Source organism: Crocuta crocuta, unplaced genomic scaffold, assembly GCF_008692635.1.
Source record: "Crocuta crocuta isolate KB4526 unplaced genomic scaffold, BGI_CrCroc_1.0 scaffold21, whole genome shotgun sequence".
NCBI classification, from domain to species: domain Eukaryota; kingdom Metazoa; phylum Chordata; class Mammalia; order Carnivora; family Hyaenidae; genus Crocuta; species Crocuta crocuta.
The window spans coordinates 2,280,581-2,287,122 of record NW_027527938.1 but is presented as its reverse complement, the minus strand read 5'-3'; positions in this window follow the sequence as shown (position 1 = coordinate 2,287,122).

The following is a 6,542-nucleotide window of genomic DNA, read 5'->3' as shown; positions in this document are numbered from 1 at the left end:
GATGCATATGTGCTTTATAAAACAAGCCTTGAACTTAGAGGCAGGATATAGAATTTGTGAAAAGTGTTCTTTTCCTTTGATACCATTTTTTATTCTTCGTTACCCAATTTTAAATTATTTAATTTGTGGCAATTATCCATATTCAGACATGGATAGAGGCAAGAGCTAAAACTTAGAATAGTCACTATTTTCTGAGTATTAACAATCTAACACATGGTTGTATAGAACATAGCAACATCAATGGACAACAATTATTCATGCATCTCAATTAGTCAGTCCCCCATTCTCCGAGGGTGTGGATAATCACTGTGTCATCTTTATGTGAAGCACTGATTAAAAATAATAACTCAAATAGTGCTTGAAAACAATTAAAACAATCATAACAGTAATTTTTAATCATTATTGTCATTTTCTTTACTAGACTTTTTGACATAGATAGTTAACTGCTATAAAAATGTCACTTTGAGAACAACACTTGAAAATGCATGAGAGTATTCATGGAATGGACTGGATGGAGGAGCATAGGCTGAATGACAGAGAAAGCACTATTGTCAAGCTGCTGGAGACACTATGCTACATTGTGTTAAACTGAGCCACACAATATAAGTTCTGTCTCATGTATATATACCTGGGTATAGAGTCTACAGGATGTCCCTAATGTGGGGAAATGTGGATTAATCTCCATAATGCTATCAAGCAGGAAGTCAATCTATAAAAATAGTAATAATAATATTACTTGCTCCCAGACTTTATGGACACCCTGTACAAATAAATTCTTAGGGCAAGAAACTGTATGGAACATACATTATATGAATATATATAATGTATGGCTATAGTAGCCCAGAGTAAGATTTCTGTATCTTGTTTACTATGAATGTTTTGTTTTCTTCACAGTGATTGAAACATAGTATATAGCATTCTTTCCCTGTAATTCTTTCTTTCCAGCAAATATTCATTGATTGGCTACTATGTGGCAGGAACTCTTCTAGGTTTTGGATACAAATGCTGACTAACCTTGAAGTGTTTAGAATCTAGTACAACACTTCTAGAAATTTAATCTGTATCACCTTGTTAAAACATCCACTCCTGGATCCTACACTCAGAGATTCTATTTTAGTAAATTTGAAAAGACGGCTCAGGATTCTACATGTCTAGCCGGTGGTCCAATCTTATGTGGCTGGTTGACAAACTGCACTTACATTAGGGCTGATCAGTGCCATGGCATGACACGTTTTGTATGGCAAATTTATCCTACTTCATTCATCCATCCTAGGCATGCATCTTTACTCAGATTCTTCATGACCTTACTATTTCTACTACCTTTCCTTCCTTCACCATTGCCTCTGGGGTATTTGTTTTTGTACTTCTGAGCTATAGGATGACTTTTCAAAAACAAAACAAAACATCTCTTCTTAATAGTAATATCTTTTCACTGACAGTGTTTTAAATACCCTTTCTCCTTACTAGATTTATAACCGAAAAGGAAAGGAAATATGTTATGAGAAAATGGTAGAGGATAAATAATGCAAGCTACAAGTCCATAGAGAGCAAAGTATTTAGTCGGAAGAAGAATCCCTTATCTTCTAAACATGTGGATTGAAGCAAACTTACCTAGGCATAAACAGAGTTTAATGTTGTAAATAGGCAATACTTGTACCAAAAATAATTGGTCATATTGGTATGCTTAATCATTTCTGTAATATATGCTGTTTAGGCCTGAGTACAAAGTGGTATATTTGTAATAATAAAGCTAATCCAGTATTTTTTTCCTTCTTGAATCCATGTTACTTTTTTAGAATCTATAAATAACACCAACACAATACATTTTCTAATAACATGCACAATTTAATATTCCTTTCTTACCCATATATTAAAGAGACACACATTCTTACATAATATACCCATGTAATTAGGATTCCTTCTCTCAGTTCTAGTCACCGATTGAACAAGGATTAGAAACATTTTTCATTATATACATTATGTATGTTTGTGTCTAAGAAAGAGGGGAACAGTGATGAAGAGCCATGAGGAGGATAGCAAGAGGCACAGAGGAAAGAAAAAGAGAAGGAAAATGAAAAATAACACCACAGTTTTCATCCACAAATATAATAAATCTCCATTAAGTAAGCCAGAATGAATTGTATGATCAATCCACCTCTCTAATTTAAAATGCCTGATGACCCTTGCTTGTTACATACTCATAATAAATACATTTTTTAAACATTTGGACTCTTAACACAAAGAATATTTATTGAAACAAGTTCTTTCTATTGATGTATGTATTTATGAATCTCTCAGAATGTATGGTCAGTTGCTGTTAATGAATAAGTAATAAAATGTGGAATTAATGGGCTTGTAGGATAGGAGTTAATGAATAAACTGTTTGTATTGATGATTTTGACTCTTGCATTTCTATTGAACAGATTACATATGTACTCCGATTACTGTAATGAACAATGATCAAGTTAAAAAAAAGTTTAATGTTTGTTTATTACCAGAGAGTGAGAGACACACACAGAGTGTGAGCAGGGGAGGGTCAGAGAGAGAGAGAGAGGGAGACACAGAATCTGAAGCAGGTTCCAGGCCCTGAGCTATCAGCACAGAGCCTGACTCAGGGCCTGAACCCACAAACCATGAGATCATGACCTGAGCTGAAGTCAGATGTTTAACTGACTGAGCCAATCAGGTGCTCCAATATTGGTCAAGTCTTAAAAAATATTTATACCATAATGAATCTATCATGTATTTAAATTAGCAATAAGCAGCTTTCTGTAGTAAAATGCTAAAATATAAGTTTCTTTATAAAGATTGCACATGCACACAAACATATAATACTTACAAATTGTCAGCTTCCTTTTTTTTTTCCTTTGAGTACAAATCCGTAAGTCTAGAGCCAATTGCTACTATTGCTTCACATTCATAAAGCACTAAGAAAGTGAAGGAATTTACAAAGCGTTGGGCAGTGACTTCAAATCTTCAAAACCTCAGTATGAATATATTAAGAAATATAATGGACTGTATACCTTTTCATTATACTTTTAGTTTATTTGTCATAAAAAATCAAGATTGTTCATTCTCTATACAGACGGAAAAGAAACTACTCACCCATGAAATGCAGTTGGAATTGAATGCAATAGTGTAAGGATGAGCACATGTGTCGATTTCAACTATAAATGAAAATGCATTAGCTCTTTCTGATGGTTGGGCCTCTCTTTTATCTCATTTGGACAGGTGCACACAAAAATTAACACCAAAGGTATCAGTGTTTAGCATCTCACAGAATTTGTCATACAGAAGTGTTTCTGATTTATGGAGCACCTTGGTCTAGAGTAAAAGTCTCAAATTTTGCTGGGGACACATACCATTTGGGAATTTCATTAAAATGCAGTCTCTGATTCAGATGTTTGAGGGTGGGGCTAGGAATTCTGCATATCTAACAAGCTTAGAGGAACCCTGACACACTAGCTCCCCTAAAGATGAGATGTGGATGAGAACTTCCTCGGGTCAGGTGATGCTCCACTACTAAATTGTGGAGACTCGTTGAGGGTTTCCAGAGACTTCCTACAAACATAATAGTGCCGGATTTTCAGATGTGAGAATAAAAACTCTCAGAGATCTTATTTGAAATAATATTTTAATCTTTTTTGTAGTTATGAAAAACAAATGTACTACAATGCACACATACAGCCATCCATACTCACACACACGTATGTAAGCATGTATACAGACATAAGCAAACAGTAAAAAACAGAAACCAACCAATTATTTAATATTACATTCAAAACCAACGTTTATAATGTCTGATCAACAACCTCTGTTCTATCACTTGGAGTTATGGTCCAAAACAATGAAAATATTTGAGACCAAGAATTTTGGAAACCTGCTGATTATAATTTACCAGTTGTAGATTCAATATATGAAAACCTAAGCCATAATTATCTGAAAAGGGGAAAGCATTGTGCCTCAGTATATGTTGAAACAGAGAGGGTAAAGTGGATTCAACAGAGGGAAAGAGTGTCTACTTTCTATCTATATTTTTCTGTCTTCTTTCCAGTTCTGAGTTGTATCATTTTATAGAAAAACTTTTATTTCTGGTAACAACTTATCTGGAAAAGACTTTCAGCAAGTAGGCAAAGGAATAACGATTTTAGCATTTTCTTGTGAATGGAGTGACGCCAGAAACCATTCTAACTGTAGTCAAGAAAATATTATTTGTGCTATTTTGATGGCCTATTTTCTGGCAAGATTTTTAATGCAACCTGGAAGCAATGTTTAGGTCAAATGATCTATTGGATAGTATTCAATGGTTTTGCCTTCAATCCCTGGCTATTGAGAATAACTTGGGAAAGGGAAACTATGTATTGGGACATCTCGGGGCATTCCAAACTCAAACCCAAATCCTTACTTTCTCTCTCTATCCAGCCCAGAGTTCTCATTCTGGCCTTGGTCTCTATTAATGACATTTTTATTTATACATTACTCAATGTTAGAGGTCAAGAGTTTGACCCCCTTTCTTAGTTGAAACAACCAAGCAATCATCATATTGGCTGCTTAGATGTACCTTGAATAGATTTCTTCTTTCTGTGTCTACTGTCAACCACTTTCTTGGGTTCTCATCATCTTTCCTATGTATCTGGCCAGCATCCCTCTACAAGTTCCCCTGTATTCAAGGTATGTACAGTACCACTGCCTATTCCAGTAGTCAGCTCAGCCTATTTCTTTAAAAATATTTCACTGATAAAGGAAAACAAAAAATTGACTAATTTGAAGGTTGTCTCATTTCTCTCTTTCCTCTGCTGAGAGTAGTCACAGGGAATTGAGATCATCAAAGTTCCACAGAAGATATTAGAAAAAGAGCATGGAATCTAGGAATTCCTCGAACTCTACAGACTCTTATGAATCAAGAATTTGTTCTTCTCATGGCATTCATGTTTAAAATGTTGTTAATATTTTATATATAATTCAATCCCACATAATAAGGATCTTCCAATTACCATGGGTGGGTTATATGACAGAATAGAAGTTTTTGAGTCTTTTAGTAAATAAGACCTTTATGAAATGAAAAGCACAGTCCATAAGAGCAGCATGATATTTCCAGTTATCATTATTTCCTAACTGTATCTACTCTATGTGTAAAATTAGATCCCTACTCATTGTAGCACATAATAAAATAAAAATAATAGTATACATAAAATAAGGTATGGCTCAACACAGACTGTTGCATGCTCCTGTGGTTCTACAATCTTAGGCCAAACGTCATTCCAAGGGTTGTTCTAGAGGTGTGGACACTGTGTTCATTCCTCAGGAAACTAGTTTTTTTGGAGTAACTATTGGATTATAATTCCCTTTACAGTGAGCATACTCAGCTAAGAAATTCCATCTCATCTATTTCCAAAGAACTGGTGTCACTGAGGTTAACAGAAACCATCTGGGGTTATTCTGGACAAAGGCCATATCTGCAGCTGCAAACTGATGTTGTGTCATTTTAATTTTTCACCAAGGTTCAGACTAGGAGGCCATAGGCTGTTTATAAAGTGATGTGATGCTAAATACCTTATATTCACATTCTTTTAGTCAAATAATTTCCTGATGTTTTAATATGAGGCATTTTCAGGGCACCTGGGTGACTCAGTAAGTTAAGCATCTGACTTCTGCTCTGGTCATGATCTCAGAGTTTGTGGGTTCGAGCCCCACATTGGGCTCTGTGCTGACAGTTCAGAACCTGGAGACTGTTTTGAATTCTGTGTCTCCCTCTCTGTCTATTTCTCTGCCCCTCCCCCCTCTCAGAAATAAACATTAAAAATTTTAAATAAATAAATAAAAATGGGGCATTTGTAGAAATATGTTGACTTCCTGTAATGAATACCTTTTGAAAGAAATCATAATTACTGACACTTTCCTGGGTTGGGATAGCAACATTTTCAAGATACATTGAAAATAGTGTCTTTAACCTTCCCAGCAAAATTTCTCCAGAGAAGAGAAAGCCTGTGTGATTTATCAAATAATGACCATATCAACCTCAAGATTGACAGCAAGGCTTATAAACCTATCATTATAGTCAGCAGGATATGAGTCAAGGTTTATCTCTAGATGTCGGGGTGGTGAGTTCTGAGCTTACTCTTAAAACTATCTCTTCTATAGGACTAAATTCAAGATTTCCTATGTCCCACACCATATCCTCAGTGAGCGTGAGCCCCTGAATTATAAACACTAGACCTAATATTCCATTTTCACCGTTATCTGATACCAAGTTCCAACTTAAAAACCAAGAAAAATTGTATGTATTTGATTTTTATGTTAAAGTATAATTAACATACAGTGTTATAGTAGTTTAAGATACACAGTATAATTACTACAATGATAACTACATGTCTTTTAATTGGCATTCTTGAACTTTTAACACAATGGTTGGAAAAAAATCAACGTGAGGAATAACAACAAACAGCAATGGGTAACAAAAGTGATCGTGGAATTAGCCCAGTGAACATTCTCTCAATTCAACTATTATATAAAAGTAATTGCTGGGATGCTTTCACTTGGTG